This window comes from Entelurus aequoreus, linkage group LG25 (genome assembly GCF_033978785.1).
Source record: "Entelurus aequoreus isolate RoL-2023_Sb linkage group LG25, RoL_Eaeq_v1.1, whole genome shotgun sequence".
Taxonomy (NCBI): Eukaryota; Metazoa; Chordata; class Actinopteri; order Syngnathiformes; family Syngnathidae; genus Entelurus; species Entelurus aequoreus.
Genome location: NC_084755.1, coordinates 35,545,817 through 35,571,567, shown reverse-complemented (window position 1 = coordinate 35,571,567; position 25,751 = coordinate 35,545,817). Strand labels below are relative to the sequence as shown.

Genomic DNA, 25,751 nt, shown 5'->3' with positions numbered 1-25,751 from the left:
AGGAAGTCAGGGTGAGGTCGCCGGCTAGCGCGTCTGCTATCCATCTCAAAGTCCTCCACCGATCCCACCTACAACTTTCTTCTTTGCAGTCTTCATTGTTCATTAAACAAATTGCAAAAGATTCACCAACACAGATGTCCAGAATACTGTGGAATTTTGAGATGAAAACAGAGCTTTTTGTATTGGATTCAATGTGGTACCAATACTTCCGTTTCAACGATTGACGTCACGTGCATACGTCATCATACATAGACGTTTTCAACCGGAAGTTTAGCGGGACATTTAAAATGTCACTTTATAAGTTAACCCGGCCATATTGGCATGTGTTGCAATGTTAAGATTTCATCATTGATATATAAACTATCAGATTGCGTGGTCGGTAGTAGTGGCTTTCAGTAGGCCTTTAAGTTCACCAACAAGAAATGCAAAACAAAGAAGGGGAAAAAGCAGAGGGGCTCAGACGCCTATTCGTGTCTTCAGGCCAGGGTCTTCTAAAGCAATGTCAAGATAATGGCACTAGCATTTATTTCATTTAAGAATATTTTTCAACATATTGAGCAAAAAGGTCTCATATTTGTTTTTTCTACCAAGAAAAGTGCACTTGTTATTAGTGAGAATAGACTTATTTTAAGGTATTTTTGGGTTCATTGAGGTTAGCTAATTTTACTTGTTTTGGAAAGTCTTGACAAGCCGAATGTTCTTGTTCTATTGGCAGATAATTTTGCTTAGTTTATGTAAAATACCCCTCATTTTTAGTATTTTTTGTTCTTGTTTTTGAACACTGACTTTTTGCAGTGTGGAGGTTCTGAACCTCGATCTAGAGTCCGGCAGTGAAAACAGTCCTTGGTGGGGGTGGGAGGAGTCTCTACAGATTTTCTGAGCCCTGGTCAGGCAGCGGCTTTTTGCGATTTGTGGTACACTGCAAAAACTGAAATCTAAGTAAGATGAAATATCTCAAATAAGGGTGATATTTGCTTATTTTCTGTCCGATAAGATAATTCTTCTCACTAAGCAGATTTTATGTTAGAGTGCTTTACTTGTTTTAAGTGTTTTGCTCCTAAATGTTCTCAGTAAGATATTACAGCTTGTTGCTGAGATTTGATGACCTATATTGAGTAAAACATGCTTGAAACTAGAATATCAACTGTTGCAAAGCTGTGTCATCAACACTCAAGTATAAAAGTACTTTTTTAAAGTAATAATTTCTTATTTCAAGCATGAAATAAAAATCATGACTTTGACACAATTGTGTCTCATAATTAAAACAGATGACAGCCAAATGGACTTTGCTGTTTTATTTTCAATGAAACAATAGAAAATACGTACTCATATAGTAGTACAGTTGGCACAGTACAGTAAACTGACGGTTAATTAGGGATGATACTCGAAACCGGTTTTCCCGGTTGTTTGATAAGAAAAGAACCGAGTCCTCGGACTCGAATCCCTTTTTGAGAACCGGTACCCGTTATCGAGACCACTATAGTAAAGGAAAAGAGTTGATTCTTTATTCGAATCCCGTCCCGACCAGAAATGCTCCGTGGGACATCACAATAAATGACGTCACGTAGCTCAGTCATTAGGCGCAGATAGCGAAAGCAGGAAAACAATGGACGGGAAAAAGCGCTCCAAAGTGTAATAAAGTTCAAAACAAAAGCTATAATCCATCGAATAACTTTACTGAGAGATTTTAGCAGGGTAAAACACATGACCAACACTTTTACGACCAACCGGAAACATAGCAACCAGGCTAGCAACGCACCTCCTTTACGGCAGCTGTCGCAACGTTCTTAAAACAACCGCAGCACATACATATATATACAACATATCTCCCTTTTTTAACTTTTGTTTTTCTTTCCTTGTAAACAAAACAAAATGACACTGTAGATGTGTTGTCTGTCTAATTATAAATAATGCAGACGAGGCGTGTTGGCTGAGTTCTTGACGTTTACTTTTACAGCGTGGCAACATGCAACAACACTTTTCGGGGCTACCGCGCATGCTCGTAACTCCCGTTGCATGCTGGGTAGTGTAGTTGTTATATTCTCTAGCTCATAACATCTTTCCCCCTATACAGAAATAATGTTAACTCAATAAAGTGTATTTCTTTTTTTAGCTTTAACTTTTCATTTTTCAGCATTGTAACCACATTTGCAAACAACTTTTCTCTTCATAGAATTTTCTTTCAATAAAGAAATAAAGTGCAAAAATGTCAAAGCATCATAACAAACAGTTATGTCAAATAGCAGCAGAAGTGCACTTTTTGGAGAGCTGTATTATTTTCAGTTTTGTGCCCAAGGGACTGATTTTATTCAACACTATATTATTATTTATACACCTATAGTGATCACAGAGACAGCTTGTTTTTGTGTTACCTTATATATTTGTTTTTCTGAAAAATCCCACTTAATATACTTTGGGTAACAACAGTCAATATTTATTTATTTTATTTTATTTTGAAGGTGGGTAACAGTCAATATTTATTTATTTATTAGATTTCATTTTTTTATTATATAATAAAAGTGAGCTTTTGTTAAACCAAATGTGTGTTTTTTTCCACATACAACAACCTATCTGGAATCGGTTCGATAAGAGGATTCGATAATAGGCTCGAACTCGATAATTCCTTATCAAACATCATGCCTACAGTTAATATTTAAACATTTAATATGTGACATTTCTAACAATTTTTAACAGAAATAGTTCATGCACATTCAGATGAATTCTTCAAAATTACAATAAAACAATTTTTGGCCGGGGGCCGGGCTGTATATATGCGCACTAATTGACTGAAAGAGCACGCACTTGGCGCGATGATGTCATGTTATCCATGGAAAAATGCATTTTTAGACCATATGATTTGCCTGAGCGGCTAGGAGACCCCGAGAGTAACAAGCGCTTGCCTTGTTGCCTTTCCATTAAGAACAATAAACTAGTTTTTAGTATAAGTTTGCTGGTTTCAAGAAATGTAATGCCGAGCGCATATCATTATGTCAAGATAATGGCACTAGCATTTACTTCATTTAAGAATATTTTTCAACATATTGAGCAAAAAGGTCTCTTTTTTTTCTACCAAGAAAAGTGCACTTGTTATTAGTAAAAATATACTTATTTTAAGGTATTTTTGGGTTCATTGAAGTTAGCTAATTTTACTTGTTTTGGAAAGTCTTGACAAGCCAAATTTTCTTCTTCTATTGGCAGATAATTTTGCTTAGTTCAAATAAAATACCCCTCTTTTTTTTTTTTTTTCTTATTGTTTTTGAACACTGACTTTTCGCATTGTAGGAACTATCGGGAGCCACAATCCATTTAGAATAAACCCGCTGTTTATGTCTTGACGTCTAGCTTGAGGTAGTGATGTGCGATACACCAGTGATTTTCATTCCGATCCGATGCCAAGTAAAAGTCAGCTTGGTATCTGCGATGCCGATCTAATACAGATACTTTGTGCCAATTAAGTTGAGTATAAGTTGTGTATTTTCCAATAACAACTAAAAAAAACAGTAAAAATTTAAGAAAAAAAGAGCAAAAAATTGGGAAAAGCTGAATTGTTTAAACCAGTGTTTTTCAAAATTTTTTGAGCCAAGGCACATTTTTTGCGTTGAAAAAATATGGACACACACCACCAGCAAAAATCATTAAAAAAGTAAACTCAGTTGACAGTAAAAAGTCATTGTAGCAATTGTTGGATATGACTTTAAAGCATAACCAAGCATGCATCACTATTGCTCTTGTCTCAAAGTAGGTGTACTGTCACCACCTGTCACATCACACCCTGACTTATTTGGACTTTTTTGCTGTTTTCCTGTGTGTAGTGTTTTAGTTCTTGTCTTGCGCTCTTATTTTGGTGGATTTTTCTTTTTTTTAGTATTTTCCTGTAGCAGTTTCAAGTCTTCCTTTGAGATATTTCCCGCATCTACTTTGTTTTAGCCATCAAGAATATTTCCGTTGTTTTTATCCTTCTTTGCAGGGATATTGTTGATTGTCATGTCATGTTCGGATGTACATTGTGGACGCCGTCTTTGCTCCGCAGTAAGTCTTTGCTGTCGTCCAGCATTCTGTTTTTGTTTACTTTGTAGCCAGTTCAGTTTTAGTTCCGTTCTGCATAACCTTCCCTAAGCTTCGATGCCTTTTCTTAGGGGCACTCACCTTTTGTTTATTTTTGGTTTAAGCACCTTTTTACCTGCACCCTGCCTCCCGCTGTTTCCGACATCTACAAAGCAATTAGCTACCGGCTGCCACCTACTGATATGGAAGAGTATTACACGGTTACTCTGCCGAGCTCTAGACAGCACCGACACTCAACAACAACACATCATTTGCAGACTATAATTACTGTTTTTTTTACCTAAATAGGTGAAATTAGATAATCTCCCACGGCACACCAGACTGTATCTCACGGCACAGTGGTTGAAAAACACTGGTCTAAAGATCCCAAAAACTCGTTCTAAAACCAGTGGAGACCAGGGGCCGTACTTATCAAGCTTCTTAGAATTACTCCTAGGAAGTCTGCTAAGAGTTGACTTAAGAGTAAATAAATTCTTCGCTGAAAGCTGCACTTAAAAGTTAGTTATCAAGCGTCTTACTCCCACTTTCAGCGAAGTGTAGGACTGAATCTTAAGTGTCACACTCAGAGCTGAATTACGACATTACTATGTGCCGTAAACGCAATTTTAGGTGACGTCATTTCTGTGTCCATAGAAATGACCAATCACGGAAGGGAATCCGTTGTCTAAGAATAAAGAAATATCTTGGAAATATTTAAGTGGACAATCGGAGTGTATATTTTGACAATAAACTACAAAATAATACAAAACAAACTAGTCCCCGCCGGCACTCACGCTACCGCTCCCTCTCTTCTCTCGCCCACACACTCACTGACGTCACTCACCTCACGGCCACACACATACGCTACTGTCATAACATTTTCTTTCCAATGCATTAATTAGGCAACTCATTTGAAACTGGTGTGGGTGGCTCTATATATACTAGCCCACTGCAGACACATGCAGAAATCAACAAGGAATCGAAAAGTATTAAATCTGTGACAAAAATAATATCCGCTCTGTCTAAACGATACCGTTTGATCAGCTGCTCGTCATCAAAAAAAAAACAACATTGTTCCGTTCCCTGAACGTTCGCGCATGTCTCTCTCGCCTCACTTAACGCCTCAACAACGTTGATAAAAAAGCTTTTATTCTTAAGTTTGAGAGTAGGACTAAATTTCGCAAATTCTCAGGACTTAAGTGTAAAATGGCACTCTAAGAAGCTTGATAAGTACGGCCCCTGGCATTCCGGGCTACGGCTCCCAGACTCTGGAACAATTTGCACCAGTCCCTCCATGATCTTGAAAAACTTTTAAGAAACATTTTAAAACTTCCCTTCTTAGTAAAGCTTTTAGTTAATGCACCTTTTCACTTTCATTTTGAATCCACTTTGTATCCTTTTTAAGATGTTGCCCCTGTTGTTTTAATTGAATTGTTGTTTTACTTCACCTATGTGTTGTACAGCGCTTTGTGTGGTTTTATCTGTGAAATGTGCTTTATAAATAAAATGTACTTACTTACTTAGTAGAGGACAGTGGGAGCACTTTAACAGTCGACGACAGCAGGAATGTCATGTTATCCATCTGACACTGTGTTCAAATACAGCCTCCAAATACTCGAGTCAGTCAGTTTAAACAAAAGCCAGATCCAACCCTGTGGTGAAGGTTATGGTGAAGTATCTCAAAATCTTTACCGCCAAATCTGCTGCCCGGAACACGGAATTCCAATTTTTTTTTCTTCCGAGTACTTAATCAGCTGCATCACAAACAAACTTTCATGATCGTTTGGACTATTTCCCCTGTGTTTTGTGTCATTTTCCTGTTAATTGTCTTGTTTTTTTTTTCACTTTCTGATTTCCTCTAGTTCAACCACTTCACCTCCTGCTAAAATGCTGCTTCCCACACCTGCTTCCTGATTGACAATCAGGATACACACCTGTCCGTGGTTGTCAATCAGGATGCTGGCTGCCCAAGGACAATGGATCGTTCCATTCAACCGCGGTTCAATACTCTGTAGGGTTGTAAAAACTGCGGTAATCATCACAATAATAAAATTAGTCAGTGTAGTTTTTTTGCTGGCACTTTTGAATTGATCGGTCTGGAAGTAAACTACATCTCCCAAAATTCCCTGTGAAGCGCGAGTGTGGGAGATCAGTGTTTCGGAGGCTGTAAAAAGAGAGAGAATGGATTGTTTTCTTCAGACATTTCCTGATGTTTTAATTAACATACATCCAAAGCTTGTTGAGTTATTTTGCTCACAGACAGTCAAACAAACCCTGGTAAAAACATCAATCTGTGCAATCTACTAATAAAAGTTTCAATCATTCAATCAATCCAAAATAACCTCTTTGGCATAGGTAAGAAAGTCTGCAGTCTGCAAAGCGTGACACTTTAGTGTTTAGTAGAAATCACCCCCAAAAAGTGTTCAATGCGAGAAATATGAGTTAAAAGCTACTTGATACATCCTCAATCTATCCATCTATTTTTCTACTGTTTGCCTCTCTCAATGTCTGCAGTCTGCGGAGAGAAGGGCTGGACAAGTCACCACCTCGTAAACCAGGGGTGTCCAAACTTTTCCCACCGAGGGCCGCACACGGAAAAATTAAAGCATGCGGGGGCCATTTTGATATTTTTCATTTTCAAACCATTACAAAATATATGGATTTTGTTTGTTTTTTACCTTTAGGGCAACCGGGGACCATAAAGGGTGTTAGTCATTAAAATGTTAAAAACAAGTCAAATTATTATTTTTTTATTTATATAACGCTTACAGTAAATCTGTACAGTATATCAACTTCAGGTTGATATAAAGTTTAAAAAAACAAAAAGGTTTTATGCCTTTTCTGTCAAAGACAACTTAGTTTTTTATAATAAAACTGAAATATGCAGTATTTCCACCACTGCCCAAAACATTCAGAAAGCAATGTTTGATGTGAAGTAATTAGAGCTTTAAAAATATCAATAATGCAAGACACCATTGATTTTAATTCATTATTATTTTTGAGTAATCACAGTGAAAAGATAAATAAAATCCCATTAAATATATTTGGGATCCAAAAGGTGCCCCACTCAGAAAGTGATATATTTTTATTAGTTTTTGTTTTACTTTCAACACTCAAGCTACAAGCTCGACTTCAGATATATCTGTCGATTTTACGTTTGAACTATTATTTTGTTTGTTTTACGCTCTTTTGTCAAATAAAATGTTGATGTTTTTGTATGGCAACCACACAATATATGCAATATTTCCCACATAAAACATTTTAAAGTGAAATATTTGAAATAAAAAAAAATCTGTACAGTATATCAACTTCAGGTTGATATAAAGTTTAAAAAAACAAAAAGGTTTTATCCCTTTTCTGTCAAAGACAACTTAGTTTTTTATGATAAAACTGAAATATGCAGTATTTCCCCCACTGCCCAAAACATTCAGAAAGCAATGTTTGATGTGAAGTAATTAGAGCCTTAAAAATATCAATAATGCAAGACACCATTGATTTTAATTCATTACTATTTTTGAGTAATCACAGTGAAAAGATAAATAAAATTAAACATATTTGGGATCCAAAAGGTGCCCCACTCAGAAAGTGATACATTTTTATTAGTTTTTGTTTTACTTTCAACACTCAAGCTACGAGCTCGACTTCAGATATATCTGTCGATTTTACGTTTGAACTATTATTTTGTTTGTTTTACGCTCTTTTGTCAAAGAAAATGTTGATGTTTTTGTATGGCAACCACACAATATATGCAATATTTCCCACATAAAACATTTTAAAGTGAAATATTTGAAATAATTGGAGCCTTGAATAGGTCAATAATTCTTAATTAATTTTTTTTTTTTGAGCAATGGCAAAAAAATAAAAATAAAAATAGACAAAAGAAATAAACAGCCTGCATGGCAGCTTTGTGTCAACATTGCAACTTTTTCTAATTAGATTTCACCTCATTCCACTTTTTTTAAGGTTTATTTTTATTCTTGCAATAGCATTTCCAGAATGTGTGGCGGGCCGGTAAACAATTAGCTGCGTGCCGCAAATGGCCCCCGGGCCGCACTTTGGACACCCCTGCTTTATAGGGTTGTACAAACCGCGGTAATCATCACAATAATACAGTGACGTGATATGGTATAAAATGAAAAATTGGTCAGTGTAGTTTTTTTGCTGGCACTTTTGAATTGATCGGTCTGGAAGTAAACTACTTCTCCCAAAATTCCCTGTGAAGCGCGAGTGTGGGAGATCAGTGTTTCGGAAGCCGTAAAAAGAGAGAGAATGGATTGTTTTCCTGAAGTTTTAATTAACATATATCCAAAGCTTTTTGAGTTATATTGCTCACAGACAGTCAAACAAACCCTGGTAAAAACAAACTATTTGGCATAGGTAAGAAAGTCTGCAGTCTGCAAAGCGCGCCACTTTAGTGTTTAGTGGCAATCACCCCCAAAAAATGTTCATTTCATTTTCATTTTTTTTATTTATCTCCTTCATTGATGTGCATCTTTGATTGATAGACAATTATACCACAATTATTCAATTATACAGTAACACACCAATGCCTGAGACGGAGCAGGATGAAGAAAAATCGTATATTTTCCTGCCCCCTTCAACATAATACGTAGTCTTACTTAATGATATCATATAAACCAACAATTACATCCAAATATAACGAAAACAAACAAAAAAACACAACAAGTGCAAAACTTCATGAAGTACAAACCGAACAAAAAAACAAAATAATTAATATACACCTCACGGGATGATACAAAACAAATACAAAACCAGGCAACAAATAAGTAAAATAATAAATATAAAGCAAAATGTAAACATTTATGGCTGTCCATATGATTTTATTGTTCTGTCTTTATATATTTTTTTTAATTGGAATATATTTTTACAATCTTTTATCTCATTGTAAAGATAATTCCATAGTTTAACCCCCACCAATGCGAGAAATATGAGTAAACTTAAAAGCTACTTGATTCATCCTCAATCTATCCATCTAGTTTTCTACTGTCTGCCTCTCTCAATGTCTGCAGTCCGCGGAGAGAAGGACCGGACAAGTCACCACCTCGTAAAAACGTCACACAGAAAATACATTTGAAGCCGGCGAAGCAAAACATCAGTTTGTGAGGTATTTACATTAATAAAAGTTAAATAGTTGGTTTACTTTACTGAAAAACAACATTTTCCAGGCTGATATAAAGAAATGACCACTGTGGTACTTTAAGTTTAACTTTTAATTTGAAAGAAGAACAATTAATGAGGAATAATGATGATAAACATATAATCCAATCTGGTCCCCTTTATTTATGTAGCACGTTTCAAAATAAAAGTTTCACAAAGTGCTGCACAGCTGTTAAAATACACATTATAAAACTAAGGAAAGTCAAGTGTAAGAAAAATGTATCTAAAAAGTGAAAGTACCACTGATAGTCACACACACACTAGGTGTGGTGAAATTACCCTCTGCATTTGACCCCTTGCTCCAAGGGGATGGGTGAGCAGTGAGCAGCAGCGGTGGCCACGCTCGGGAATCATTTTGGTGATTTAACCCCCAATTCCAACCCTTGATGTTGAGTATAATATACCAAAGGAAAATACAATAGACTAAGATCTCATGCTGGTTTAAAAGCCAATGAGTGAAAATGTTTTAAGATTTAAAACTCACTCGAGAGCAAGACGCCTGAATAACCAAAAGGATATATCATTCCAAAGTTTCGGCGCCAAAGCAGAAAATGCACGAGCCCCTCTGGATATTAGCCGGGTTTTTGGGACGACAAGGAGAAATTGCCTCGCAGACCTCGGAGACCTCGGGTGGGTGTAGATGTTTAAAAGTGAGAATGAGGCGCTAATCCGTTAAGAGACTTGAACACAAACAATAAACTGAATTCTAAAATGAACTGGGAGCCAGTGAGGGGATGCTAAAATGGGCTCATGATTTTTTTTTGTGCCAGTCAAATTTTGGACAAACTGCATTGGAGCGAGTGAGGCCTGGTTCACTGTGTTGCACTTTTAATGTTAACTTAAAGGCCTACTGAAATGAGATTTTCTTATTTAAACGGGGATAGCAGGTCCATTCTATGTGTCATACTTGATCATTTCGCGATATTGCCATATTTTTGCTGAAAGGATTTAGTAGAGAACATCGACGATAAAATTCGCAACTTTTGGTCGCTGATAAAAAAGCCTTGCCTGTACCGGAAGTAGCGTGACGTCACAGGTTGTGGAGCTCCTCACATCTGCACATTGTTTACAATCATGGCCAGCAGCAGCGAGAGCGATTCAGACCGAGAAAGCAACGATTTCCCCATTAATTTGAGCGAGGATGAAAGATTCGTGGATGAGGAAAGTGAGAGTGAAGGACTAGAGGGCAGTGGAAGCGATTCAGATAGGGAAGATGCTGTGAGAGGCGGGTGGGACCTGATATTCAGCTGGGAATGACTAAAACAGTAAATAAACACAAGACATATATATACTCTATTAGCCACAACACAACCAGGCTTATATTTAATATGCCACAAATTAATCCCGCATAACAAACACCTCCCCCCTCCCGTCCATATACCCCGCCAATACAACTCAAACACCCGCACAACACACTCAATCCCACAGCCAAAGTACCGTTCACCTCCGTAAAGTTCATACAGCACATATATTTCCCCAAAGTTACGTACGTGACATGCACATAGCGGCACGCACGTACGGGCAAGCGATCAAATGTTTGGAAGCCGCAGCTGCGTACTCACGGTACCGCGTATCCAACTCAAAGTCCTCCTGGTAAGAGTCTCTGTTGTCCCAATTCTCCACAGGCCAATGGTAAAGCTTGACTGTCATCTTTCGGGAATGTAAACAATGAAACACCGGCTACGTGTTTGTGTTGCTGCAGCCGGCCGCTAATACACCGCTTCCCACCTACAGCTTTCTTCTTTGCTGTCTCCATTGTTCATTAAACAAATTGCAAAAGATTCACCAACACAGATGTCCAGAATACTGTGGAACACAAACACGTTAAAAGATGAAACTGCTGGAATTCTTTCCAAAAGTGATACAAACTGGATCATCAGTTAACCATCTTAAAACTCATTTGTATACTCTAGCCTTTAAAAAATAGACCCCCTTTTTAGACCAGTTGATCTGCCGTGAAATAACTGAAAACATGTCTTATATTCTGGTTTCTGCAAAATAGCCACCCTTTGCTCGGATTACTTTTTTTGCACACTCTTGGCATTCTCTCCATGTGCTTCAAGAGGTAGTCACCTGAAATGGTTTTCACTTCACGGGTGTGCTTGAAGCTCATCGAGAGAATGCAAAGAAATAATCAGAGCAAAGGGTGGCTATTTTGAAGAAACTAGAATATAAAAACATGTCTTCAGTTATTTCACACACATGTGTTCATTCATAGTTTGGATGCCTTCAGTGACATCTACAATGTAAATAGTCATGAAAATAAAGAAAACGCATTGAATGAGGAGAAGGTGCTCTCTCTCTCTCTCTCTCTCTCTCTCTCTCTCTCTCTCTCTCTCTCTCTCTCTCTCATACACCTATCTATCTATATATGAAGGAGGTAAACGTTTTGCAATGCAGTCTGCCGAAAATGACGAAAAGCACCACTCTACATAGCAACTGACGCTGTGGTCAAAGCTGGAATTGCCACAGAACACATTTTAAGATACTCAACGCTCTACTGCCATCTGGCGGCTAAGGTGAATAGTGCAACCCCCCCCCCCCAATTTGTCACGTGTCATGTGTCAGGTTAACTGCGACGAAGGCAGCCATATGAATCCCCGTCCTACTGTGCACCATTCACCAGTCTTCTTGCCCCTAATGACAATTAAGTTGATACCTACAAAAATAACCGTGCAACTGGGGATGGATATTGTTGTTTTTTTTACTTGGCATTCTGGCACAAGTATCTAATATCCTTTAGGGTAAATGAGTGTTATGCACACGCGAACAGGTTACTGCCGCTTGCAGCTACAGTGTATTAGCAGAGTCAGACATCAAGAGGATTTCTGCTTGAGCACTGAGCCAGCAGCTTTTTGCTCAGCGCGGCCACAGCCCCAAAATCACATGGGAGTTTGGAACGTTATGCAACAGAACTGAAATGCACTCACTGCACACTTAACACCCACAGAACATAGCAGGGTTCCCGAGCATTACAGGCAGGCTGTAAATAATGCAAGGCAGGAAGGAGAAAGAGACGGTTCATGTTTTTTTTTTGGGGGGGGGGGGGGGGGGGGGGGGGGGGTTTAGTGATCTTGGCAACCGGATCATTTACAGAGCTAACATTTTTCAAATGTACGATCCAGCATATTGCAGAATGGGTCATATTCAGCATTGCGAGTAAGACATGCGGGTCATAATGTTTTATGTCGAACCATTAACGTGTGAGTCTGTTAGCCCCTGTACAGTAGGGAGGGGATTCATATGGCCCCCATTCCTGGGTGAGAGGAGGAGGGGTGGGTTATTCGTTTTTTTTGCAAATCCGGCGGATGGAAACGACGGAAAGTGCCACTCTGCATAGCAAATGGCGCTGTGGTCAAAGTTGGAAATGCAACAAAACACATGTTGTGGAGGGGGGCGTGGCCTGCGGGCCATCTATGCACCTGTCGAGATCAGAGTAATCCTGAAAATAGGCAACTAATTAACAGTGTTTGCCCCATACGTTGAAGCACAGTACGTCTGACTACTGTAGCCGTAATGCGGCGCATTACATCAAGCGACGCGGCTTCGCAGCTTACCAAAGTCGAACTAAAACATTCTGACAGATATTTTGAGCATTGTTTGTAATGTTCTATATTCCAATGAAACATCACTGTTTTGGTGTTGCTTGCCTACCAGTACTTGCTAGCGTTTACTGAACAGGCATCATTGTGACTGAGCTACTGTGTTGAACAATTTCCCTTGTGGATCATTAAAGTTTGTCTAAGTCTATCCTGCAGTCCACACCTCTCTCTTATGTGTGACTGCCATCTGCTGGTCACACTTATCACAAAATATAATTGCTTCGAGGTCGTTAAGCACAACCAGAATTATTCCGTAGATTAAGCGCATCGAGTTATAAGGCGCACTGTCGATTTATAAAAAAATGAAAGGATTTTAAGTGCGCCTTATAGTCCGAAAAATACGATATTACATTGTTTACATAAACAGCATGTATTATACATTTTTAAATAAAGATATGGTCATAATCAGTCACTCGATGCTTATTTACTGTCTGATGTTTGTTTCCATCCTCAGCTTTAAAGTGTATTAGAGTAATCCTGAAAATAGGCAACTAATTAACAGTGTTTGCCCCATACGTTGAAGCACAGTACGTCTGACTACTGTAGCCGTAATGCGCCGCATTACATCAAGCGACGCGTCTTCGCAGCTTACCAAAGTTGTACGAAAACAGATTTTTGGAGCGTTGTTTGTAATGTTCTATATTCTCAATGAAACATCAGTGTTTTGGTGTCGCTTGCCTACCAGTACTTGCTAGCGTTTACTGAACAGGCATCATCCTGCAGTCCACACCTCTCTCTTGTGTGTGACTGCCATTTGCTGGTCACACTTATCACAAAATAAAATTGCTTCGAGGTCGTTAAGCACAACCAGAATTATTCCGTAGATTAAGCGCATCGAGTTATAAGGCGCACTGTCGATTTATAGAAAAATGAAAGGATTTTAAGTGCGCCTTATCGTCCGAAAAATACGATATTACATTGTTTACACAAACAGCATGTATTATACATTTTTAAATAAAGATATGGTCATAATGCGTCACTTGATGCTTATTTACTGTCTGATGTTTGTTTCCATCCACAGCTTTAAAGTGTATTAAAGTAATCCTGAAAATAGGCAACTAATTAACAGTGTTTGCCCCATACGTTGAAGCACAGTACGTCTGACTACTGTAGCCGTAATGCGGCGCATTACATCAAGCGACGCGTCTTCGCAGCTTACCAAAGTTGTACTAAAACAGATTTTTGGAGCGTTTTTTGTAATGTTCTATATTCTCAATGAAACATCAGTGTGTTGGTGTTGCTTGCCTACCAGTACTTGCTAGCGTTTACTGAACAGGCATCATCCTGCAGTCCACACCTCTCTCTTATGTGTGACTGCCATCTACAGGTCACACTTATCACAAAATAAAATTGCTTCGAGGTCGTTAAGCACAACCAGAATTATTCCGTAGATTAGGTGCACCGAGTTATAAGGCGAACTGTCGATTTATGAGAAAATTAAAGGATTTTAAGTGCGCCTTATAGTCCGAAAAATACGACATCACATTGTTTACATAAACAGCATTTGTTATACATTTTTAAATAAAGATATGGTCATAATCAGTCACTTGATGCTTATTTACTGTCCGATGTTTGTTTCCATCCACAGCTTTAAAGTGTATTAAAGTAATCCTGAAAATAGGCAACTAATTAACAGTGTTTGCCCCATACATTGAAGCACAGTACGTCTGACTACTGTACGGCATTACCTCAAGCGACGCGGCTTCGCAGCTTACCAAAGTCGTACTAAAACAATCTGACAGCTTTTTTGAGTTTTGTTTGTAATGTTCTATATTCTCAATGAAACATCAGTGTGTTGGTGTTGCTTGCCTACCAGTACTTGCTAGCGTTTACTGAACAGCCATCATCTTGCAGTGCACACCTCTCTCTTATGTGTGACTGCCATCTACTGGTCACACTTATCACAAAATAAAATTGCTTCGAGGTCGTTAAGCACAACCAGAATTATTCCGTAGATTAGGCGCACCGAGTTATAAGGCGCACTGTCGATTTATGAGAAAATTAAATGATTTTAAGTGCGCCTTATAGTCCGAAAAATACGACATCACATTGTTTACATAAACAGCATGTGTTATACATTTTTAAATAAAGATATGGTCATAATCTGTCACTTGATGCTTATTTACTGTCCGATGTTTGTTTCCATCCACAGCTTTAAAGTGTATTAGAGTAATCCTGAAAATAGGCAACTAATTAACAGTGTTTGCCCCATACGTTGAAGCACAGTACGTCTGACTACTGTAGCCGTAATGCGCCGCATTACATCAAGCGACGCGGCTTCGCAGCTTACCAAAGTTGTACTAAAACAGATTTTTCGAGCGTTGTTTGTAATGTTCTATATTCTCAATGAAACATCAGTGTTTTGGTGTCGCTTGCCTACCAGTACTTGCTAGCGTTTACTGAACAGGCATCATCCTGCAGTGCACACCTCTCTCTTATGTGTGACTGCCATCTGCTGGTCACACTTATCACAAAATAAAATTGCTTCGAGGTCGTTAAGCACAACCAGAATTATTCTGTAAATTAGGCGCACCGTGTTTAAAGGCGAACTTTCGATTTATGAGAAAATTAAAGGATTTTAAGTGCGCCTTATAGTCCGAAAAATACGACATCACATTGTTTACATAAACAGCATGTATTATACATTTTTAAATAAAGATATGGTCATAATCAGTCACTCGATGCTTATTTACTGTCTGATGTTTGTTTCCATCCTCAGCTTTAAAGTGTATTAGAGTAATCCTGAAAATAGGCAACTAATTAACAGTGTTTGCCCCATACGTTGAAGCACAGTACGTCTGACTACTGTAGCCGTAATGCGCCGCATTACGTCAAGCGACGCGTCTTCGCAGCTTACCAAAGTTGTACTAAAACAGATTTTTTGAGCGTTGTTTGTAATGTTCTATATTCTCAATGAAACATCAGTGTTTTGGTGTTGCTTGCCTACCAGTACTTGCTAGCGTTTACTGAACAGCCATCATCCTGCAGTGCACACCTCTCTCTTATGTGTGACTGCCATCTACTGGTCACACTTATCACAAAATAAAATTGCTTCGAGGTCGTTAAGCACAACCAGAATTATTCCGTAGATTAGGTGCACCGAGTTATAAGGCGAACTTTCGATTTATGAGAAAATAAAAGGATTTTAAGTGCGCCTTATAGTCCGAAAAATACGACATCACATTGTTTACACAAACAGCATGTATTATACATTTTTAAATAAAGATATGGTCATAATCAGTCACTTGATGCTTATTTACTGTCCGATGTTTTTTTTCCATCCACAGCTTTAAAGTGTATTAGAGTAATCCTGAAAATAGGCAACTAATTAACAGTGTTTGCCCCATACATTGAAGCACAGTACGTCTGACTACTGTACGGCATTACATCAAGCGACGCGGTTTCGCAGCTTACCAAAGTCGTACTAAAACATTCCGACAGATTTTTGGAGCGTTGTTTGTAATGTTCTATATTCTCAATGAAACATCAGTGTTTTGGTGTTGCTTGCCTACCAGTACTTGCTAGCGTTTACTGAACAGGCATCATCCTGCAGTCCACACCTCTCCCTTATGTGTGACTGCCATCTACTGGTCACACTTATCACAAAATAAAATTGCTTCGAGGTCGTTAAGCACAACCAGAATTATTCCGTAGATTAAGCGCATCGAGTTATAAGGCGCACTGTCGATTTATAAAAAAATGAAAGGATTTTAAGTGCGCCTTGTAGTCCGAAAAATACGATATCACATTGTTTACATAAACAGCATGTATTATACATTTTTAAATAAAGATATGGTCATAATGTGTCACTTGATGCTTATTTACTGTCTGATGTTTGTTTCCATCCTCAGCTTTAAAGTGTATTAAAGTAATCCTGAAAATAGGCAACTAATTAACAGTGTTTGCCCCATACGTTGAAGCACAGTACGTCTGACTACTGTAGCCGTAATGCGCCGCATCACATCAAGCGACGCGGCTTCGCAGCTTACCAAAGTTGTACTAAAACAGATTTTTGGAGCGTTGTTTGTAATGTTCTATATTCTCAATGAAACATCAGTGTTTTGGTGTCGCTTGCCTACCAGTACTTGCTAGCGTTTACTGAACAGGCATCATCCTGCAGTCCACACCTCTCTCTTATGTGTGACTGCCATCTGCTGGTCACAGTTATCACAAAATAAAATTGCTTCGAGGTCGTTAAGCACAACCAGAATTATTCCGTAGATTAAGCGCATCGAGTTATAAGGCGCACTGTCGATTTATAAAAAAATGAAAGGATTTTAAGTGCGCCTTATAGTCCGAAAAATACGATATCACATTGTTTACACAAACAGCATGTGTTATACATTTTTAAATAAAGATATGGTCATAATCAGTCACTCGATGCTTATTTACTGTCCGATGTTTTTTTTCCATCCACAGCTTTAAAGTGTATTAGAGTAATCCTGAAAATAGGCAACTAATTAACAGTGTTTGCCCCACGTCATTTGAAAGTCTAATTACAGCAGCATGGTAAATAACACGGCTGCATATTAGCAGAACTGTACAAATTACCGCCGTGATTTCTGTCGGGGCTGTTGTTTTCCCGAAGAAGCACATTTACAATGCAAATGTTATTATCACCTTGTCATCAACGTAAACAAGCAGCCACACTTGGCCGAAAGACAGCAGCGAAAAGGACTCCGCGGCTGGTCCAATTAGCTGTCATTAAGTCCGGCGTTCTCAACACACACACGCACGCACACACACACACTAATGAAAACAAACAAAACATGATTACAGCTGCAAATATGTATGGTTGGAATTCAATCAGGCAGAGTTTTTTAGTAGCCTCAGAGCATCCACAGCTCCGGGGAGCCTCAGTTAACCTTCTGACCTACACTATTTTGCCAAAAAGTATTTGGCCACCCATCCAAATGATCAGAATCAGGTGTCCTAATCACTCGGCCCAGGCCACAGGTGTACACAATCAAGCACTTAGGCATGGAGACTGTCTCTACAAACATTTGTGAAAGAATGGAACTGTCACAGGATGCCATGTCTTTGTCGCATATTCAACTGAATATGGGTTGAAAAGGATTTGCAAATCATTGTATTCCGTTTATATTTACATCTAACACAATTTCCCAACTCATATGGAAACGGGGTTTGTAGATCCCTAGATTGATTGATGTAAAACGTTCTTTATCACATTGTTTACTTTCACGTGTCCATTAAAGATTTGATTAATTTATGATGGCTCTGTTATGATCCGCTGCCCGGATCATAGTCTGTTTAAGTTTTTCGAGTCACTTGTGTTTTCTGTTTGTTTTGGACTCCTTGAGTTCCTGTTTATGCACCTCTGAGTTTGTTACCATGGCTACGTATTAGTTTCACCTGCCTCTTGTGTTCGGGACGCGCACCTGTTTGTAATCAAGAGACATTATTTAAAGGCCTACTGAAATGATTTTTTTTTTATTTAAACGGGAATAGCAGATCCATTCTATGTGTCATACTTGATCATTTCGCGATATTGCCATATTTTTGCCCAAAGGATTTAGTAGAGAAAATCGACGATAAAGTTCGCAACTTTTGCTCGCTGATAAAAAAAAGCCTTGCCTGTACCGGAAGTAGCGTGACGTCACAGGAGCTAGGATTCCTCACAATTCCCCATTGTTTACAATGGAGCGAGAGAGATTCGGACCGAGAAAGTGATGATTACCCCATTAATTTGAGCGAGGATGAAAGATTCGTGGATGAGGAACGTGAGAGTGAAGGACTTGAGAGGCAGCGATGGACGTGTCTTTTTTCGCTCTGACCGTAACTTAGGTACAAGCTGGCTCATTGGATTCCACACTCTCCTTTTTCTATTGTAGATCACAGATTTGTATTTTAAACCACCTCGGATACTATATCCTCTTGAAAATGAGAGTCGAGAACGCGAAATGGACATTCAGTGCCTTTTATCTCCACGACAATACATCGGCGAAATGCTTTAGCTACGAGCTAACGTGATAGCATCTTGCTTTAACTGCATATAGAAACAAAAGAAATAAACCCCTGACTGGAGAAAATCAACAATACTAAACCGTGGACATGTAAATACACGGTTAATGCTTTCCAGGCTGGCGAAGGTTAACAATGCTGTGCTAACGACGCCATTGAAGCTAACTTAGCAACCGGACTGCACAGAGCTATGCTAAAAACATTAGCTCTCCACCTACGCCAGCCAGCCCTCATCTACTCATCAACACCCGTGCTCACCTGCGTTCCAGCGATCGGCAGAAGGACGAAGGACTTCACCCGATGCGTTTGGCGGCCCGGAGACGTAGGAAGTCAAGGTGAAGTCGGCGGCTAGCGCGGCTAGCGCTCCAACAAATTCCTCCTGGTTGTGTTGCTGTAGTCCGCTGCTAATACACTGATCCCACCTACAACTGTCTTCTTTGCAGCCTTCATTGTTCATTAAAAAAATTGCAAAAGATGTCCAGAATACTGTGGAATTATGAAATGAAAACAGAGCTTTTTGTATAGGATTCTACGGGGTACCATAACTTCCGTTACTCGGACTTCGTCACGCGCATACGTCATCATACCGCGATGTTTCAGCCGGATATTTCCCGGGAATTTTAAAATGTCACTTTATAAGTTAACCCGGCCGTATTGGCATGTGTTGCAATGTTAAGATTTCATCATTGATATATAAACTATCAGACTGCGTGGTCGGTAGTAGTGGCTTTCACTAGGCCTTTAAGCCTGCCTTTGCCAGTCAGTCGGTCTGGCTTCTTTGTTTGCGTCACGCTACTGTTACGTTAGTTTTGCTAGTCTCCTAGCCCCCTGCTAGTGATCTCTAGTCTGTGCTAAGTAGTAGCCTTAGCTTCAGGTGCGATCGGCACCTTGTTCCGTCGGTTTTTTTTCTGTTTTGTACCTCTTTGAGCGTTAATTTACGATTAAATCATGTTCCTACCTGCAAGTCCTGTCCGGAGTCGTCCGTTTGCATCCCGGGAGAACAAACCTCGCAGTAAGCTGCAACCCCATCGTAACGGGCTCAGGTGTGATTCACTACAATAGGGCCCCACAGCACACTGGATTCCAGTGAATTGAAATACCACAACACTGGATATTGTTCAGATAAGTTACATTTAAGAACTTGCACACAAAGCAACACTGGAGGTGTTTGATTGATTGATTGAGACTTTTATTAGTAGGTTGCACAGTGAAGTACATATTCCGTACAATTGACCACTAAATGGTAACACCCGAATACGTTTTTCAACTTGTTTAAGTCGGGGTCCAGGTGACTATGACGTGCGCATTTTCCGCGCATGCGTACTAGGTCGCGTTGCGCCGGCTGACGGACCATTGTGTGTGTGTGGACAAGGATAAGGTTAAGGTATGTATGTATATATGTGTACGTACTTATATGTGTATATGTATTTATATGACATAACATTTTTATATACTATTATTATTATTATTATTAAACATACAGTAAGTAATAAGAGGGGTGGGAGTACATAAGTTTTTACTTCTTCTCACTCCTTTTCGGATATGTTTACATTAAATGTTTATTTTCATTTCTTGTTTCTTTTGCTTTTTATTATTACTATTATTATTATTATTATTGTTGTTTTTGTTATTCATTCTTGAATGGCTTTTTTGTTGTTTTTTTTCAAAATTTGTTGTTTTTGTTTTGTCTACATATTCGAAATAAACATGAAAATGAAAATGAAAAATGAAAAAGGTTAGGTGCGATTTACCCTGGATAACTTAGCGTAGAAGGGGGCCTCAGTGGTTTTTTGAGTAGGGCAGCAAAATAACCTACCATAGGGCCAAAAGGGGTTGCAAGTTGTGTGTTTGACGTGTGGTGCAGTCAGGAGTTGTCCGGTGTGATGCAAATACAACGGTGTGGGCACACAGTACAGTTCTTGGATACATATCAGGAGTGTTTGGGGTGGGCGTATCGATCTAAATATCCACGGTCTCAACACAATAGGTGGGTATTGATGCTGACGTGATAGGGTTGATACTTTTGCTGCAGTTTCTCGTCTGTACGTACAGCCATTTACACATTTTTTTACTAGAAGTTTGTGCAACCGCAGCATCTTTTCCAGTCCGTCAGTGCAAACAATGCATCTCTCTTTTGTACCGTCTCATGTGTGCTGGTATGACAATACAATCTTTGCCCCTCCCCTGCTCCATTGACTGCTGACTTTATGTTTTCACTAATGTATTCTTTCAATGTAAGTTACTTTGTTGACATTTTGGACTTGTGTGTTGTTAAAAGTTGAAGTACCACTGATAGTCACACACACACACACACATTCTAGGTGTGGTGAAATTACTCCCTGCATTTGACTCATTCACTTGTTCCACCACCTGGGAGGTGAGGGGAGCAGTGAGCAGCAGCGGTGGCCGCGCCCGGAAAACATTTTTTGGTAATTTAACCCCCAATTCCAACCCTTGATGCTGAGTGCCAAGCAGGGAGGTAATGGCTCCCATTTTTATAGGCTTTGGTATGACTTTTATAGTCTTTGGTATGACATTTGGTGGAGGAGGAATTATGGTGTGGGGTTGGCTTTCAGGACTTGGGCTTGGCCCCTTAGTTCCAGTGAAAGGAACTTTGCATGCTTCATTTTGGACAATTCCATGCCTAGTGGGAACAGTTTGGAGCGGAGCCCTTCCTCTTCCAACATGACTGTGCACCAGTGCACAAAGCAAGGTCCATAAAGGCATGGATGACAGAGTCAGTTCATCCACACATCCATGGTGTGGATGAACTTGACTGGCCTGCACAGAGTCCTGACCTGAACCCGATAGAACTCCTTTGGAATGAATTAGAACGGAGACTGAGAGCCAGGCCTTCTCCACCAACATCAGTGCGTGACCTCACCAATGCGCTTTTGGAAGAATGGTGGGAAATTCCTATAAACACAGTCCGCAACCTTGTGGACAGCCTTAACAGAAGAGTTGAAGCTGCAATAGCTGCAAAAGGTGGACTGACATCATATTGAACCCTATGGGTTAGGAATGGGATGGCACTTCAAGTTCTTATGTGAGTCAAGGCAGGTGGCCAAATACTTTTGGCAATATGGTGTATATGACCTATGAATTCCCTCTGCCCTTTTATGCAGTTTCTAAAAAACCAAGCATAAAGGTACAAAACCAGATGAGAAGTTGAGGTATTTTAATGCTACCTCCGAATACGCATCTTAGATCCTTTTTGAGTTTAATCATTGAAAAGAAACACACTGATTAGTAAAAAAAAACTGACTATATCAGAAGTCACGTGAAAAAGCTTAATGGTTTTTTTTACAAAGGAGTTTTCTGAAAATAAAATGATCCTGTATGCTTTGAATCTGTCTCTTTAAAAGGGAAAGGCCTTTTCAGCGCAGTATATATCGAGCATTGTTTATTGAGCCTTTCATGCCAGCTTTATTGCTTCGGGGGTTTGAACGTGCTCAGAGCTCAGTGACTCTTATGATGTCGAACACTAACAGGACTGAACTTTGGATCTTTTTTTCATACACAATTGAATGGATGCACGAACCAAGTGAAAAGCACCACATCTAAAGTTTGATCACGTTAGGCCTCTACTGGCTCACCTGCACTGGCTTCCTGCTGAAATGAAATGTTTATATTTAAACGGGGACAGCAGATCCATTCTATGTGTCATACTTGATCATTTCGCGATATTGCCATATTTTTGCTGAAAGGATTTAGTAGAGAACAACGACGATAAAGTTCGCAACTTTTGGTCTCTGATAAAAAAAAAGCCTTGCCTGTACCGGAAGTAGCGTGATGACACCGGAGGAAAGGCTGCTCATATTTTCCTATTGTTTCCACCATCAGCGAGAGCGATTCGGACCGAGAAAGCGACGATTACCCCGTTAATTTCAGCGAGGATGAAAGATTGGTGGATGAGGAACGTGAGAGTGAAGGACTACAGTGCAGTGCAGGACGCATCTTTTTTCGCTCTGACCGTAACTTAGGTACAAGCTGGCTCATTGGATTCCACACTCTCTCCTTTTTCTATTGTGGATCACGGATTTGTATTTTAAACCACCACGGATACTATATCCTCTTGAAAATGAGAGTCGAGAACGCGAAATGGACATTCACAGTGACTTTTATCTCCACGACAATACATCGGCGAAACACTTTAGCTACGGAGCTAACGTGATAGCATCGGGCTTAACTGCAGATAGAAACAAAAGAAATAAACCCCTGACTGGAAGGATAGACAGAAGATCAACAATACTATTAAACCAGGGACATGTAAATACACGGTTAATGCTTTCCAGCCTGTCGAAGCTTAACAATGCTGTTGCTAACGACGCCATTGGAGCTAACTTAGCAACGGGACCTCACAGAGCTATGCTAAAAACATTAGCTATCCACCTACGCCAGCCAGCCCTCATCTGCTCATCAACACCCGTGCTCACCTGCGTTCCACCGATCGACGGAAGGACGAAGGACTTCACCCGGTCATCCCTGTGGTCGGCGGCTAGCGTCGGCTAGCGCGTCTGCTATCCAAGTCAAAGTCCTCCTTGTTGTGTTGCTGCAGCCAGCCGCTAATACACCGATCCCACCTACAACTTTCTTCTTTGCAGTCTCCATTGTTCATTAAACAAATTGCAAAAGATTCACCAACACAGATGTCCAGAATAATGTGGAATTTTGAGATGAAAACAGAGCTTTTTGTATTGGATTCAATGGGCTCCGAATACTTTTGCTTCAACCGTTGACGTCACGCGCATACGTCATCATACATAGACGTTTTCAACCGGAAGTTTAGCGGGAAATTTAAAATTGCACTTTATAAGTTAACCCGGCCGTATTGGCATGTGTTGCAATGTTCAGATTTCATCATTGATATATAAACTATCAGACTGCGTGGTCGGTAGTAGTGGCTTTCAGTAGGCCTTTAAAATGTGACTTTAAGGTTTTACTACTTACGTATAAAATACTACATCCTTACACTCATGCAAATATTTGTTTTTATTGCAGCATTTAATAATGTTTCAGACAAAAAAAAAATGACAGAATGAGCGAGACCTGGTGATCTCCAACATATCCACCTCCACCGCGTCACAACCACATGCAAATTAGAACTTTGAGACATCCCAGCATTTTTTTTTTTTTGGAGTCCAGCACTTCACCAGGTCATTATGTAAGGACTCCCTTAAGCACTGGGCAGAAACAAGGCTTCAAATGCCACTTCACCTACACGGTACTTGCCTCTATGCTTCCTGTGTGTGTGTGTGTGTGTGTGTGTGTGTGTGTGTGTGTGTGTGTGTGTGTGTGTGTGTGTGTGTGTGTGTGTGTGTGTGTGTGTGTACCCTTCTTGAGACAACAACAAGGAAAAGTACCGTCCACATGAGGTGAACAAGTGAACAAGTTAAGACTGAAATCATGGTCCCAATACGGAAAAACCATTACATCTAATAGAGAGCCAAATACTAGAGTCCGTGAACATTGCTCCAAAGTCAGGATTTTTTTTGTTGATTTAATGCGCATACAAAAGTAAACATCGACAGGTGCAAAGGCAGCAATATATGACAAAACAAGACGGCAACTAAAGAAGGACTTCCCTATTCATCCCCGCAAAAAACCCCGCCAGGTGAACAGCTGATTTTACGACTTCCGGTGCTGACAGAAGACAACCCGCGTCCCATATGTGACCGTAGGATGCACAAATACACTACGCTACTAAGACTATAGTGGCCATTAACAGTTAGATTTTACAGCTGGGTTGCCCAAAGTGCGGCACAGGGGCCATCTGTGGTCCCTGACTCGTTTGTCATCGGCCTTAAGCACATTACAAAAAACAAATAGAGATCTCATTTGCACCCCTGGTGGTGAAATCTGTCAAAATTAGGGTGGTGCCAAAAAGGAAGGATTTTTCAAATTGACTGTCTGTCGGTTTTAAAAGTGCTCCCCCTCTGGTCAACATATGAAATAAGTGTGTCTAAGAAATTGAAATTTATAAAAAAAATATTTAAAAATAAATGAATATGTATATAGAGACATACTGTAATAACTTCAAGTAAATAATGAAGATTAAAAACCAATTATAAAAAAAATAATAAATACACTAAAAGCAGTCTTTTTCTCACAATTTTCCAGTAAAATTATTACTATTTTATGTAAACGTATTACTTTTTAATGCAAAATGGTGACATTTGTCATATAAAAACTAGACTTTTATCACAAACGGATCGATACAGCGTCCGCATTACTGAAGACGCCGCACCGATCCGCCTGTCGATCTCACGATCCACTCTTCCCTCACTCGTGAACAAGACTCCGAGGTACTTAAACTCCTCCACTTGGGGCAGGGTCTCCTCCCCCAACCCGGAGATGGCACACCACCCTTTCCCGGGCGAGAACCATGGACTCGGACTTGGAGGTGCTGATTCTCATCCCAGTCGCTTCACACTCGGCTGCGAACCGATCCAGTGAGAGCTGAAAATCCTGGCCAGATGAAGCCATCAGGACCACATCATCTGCAAAAAGCAGAGACCTAATCCTGCAGCCACCAAACCAGATCCCCTCAACGCCTTGACTGCGCCTAAAAATTCTGTCCTTAAAAGTTATGAACAGAATGGGTGACAAAGGGCAGCCTTGGCGGAGTCCAACCCTCACTGGAAACGGGTCCGACTTACTGCCGGCAATGCGGACCAAGCTCTGACACTGATCATACAGGGAGTGGACCGCCACAATCAGACAGTCCGATACCCCATACTCTCTGAGCACTCCCCACAGGACTTCCCGAGGGACACGGTCGAATGCCTTCTCCAAGTCCACAAAGCACATGTAGACTGGTTGGGCAGACTCCCATGCACCCTCAAGGACCCTGCCGAGAGTATAGAGCTGGTCCACAGTTCCACGACCAGGACGAAAACCACACTGTTCCTCCTGGATCCGAGGTTCGACTATCCGGCATTGCCT

At 39.9% G+C, this 25,751-nt stretch overlaps 1 protein-coding gene across 19 annotated transcripts in view; it reads right to left on the bottom strand.

The window, feature by feature from the left end:
• rbfox1 (RNA binding fox-1 homolog 1) overlaps nucleotides 1-25,751 on the bottom strand; it is a 783,527-nt gene that overhangs the window by 227,080 nt on the left and 530,696 nt on the right. Inside the window, exons 1-2 of one of the 19 annotated variants that reach the window (XM_062036676.1) lie at nucleotides 5,737-6,069; nucleotides 5,565-5,658 (exon numbers count right to left, since the gene is read on the bottom strand). The exons of 14 other annotated variants lie outside the window; for them this stretch is intronic. The gene's annotated coding sequence lies outside the window, so the exon portion shown is untranslated. Of the gene's footprint in view, nucleotides 1-5,560; nucleotides 6,070-25,751 lie in introns of those variants that run through there. 4 more of the 19 variants (XM_062036677.1, XM_062036678.1, XM_062036675.1 and 1 more) reach the window with 4 other exon arrangements.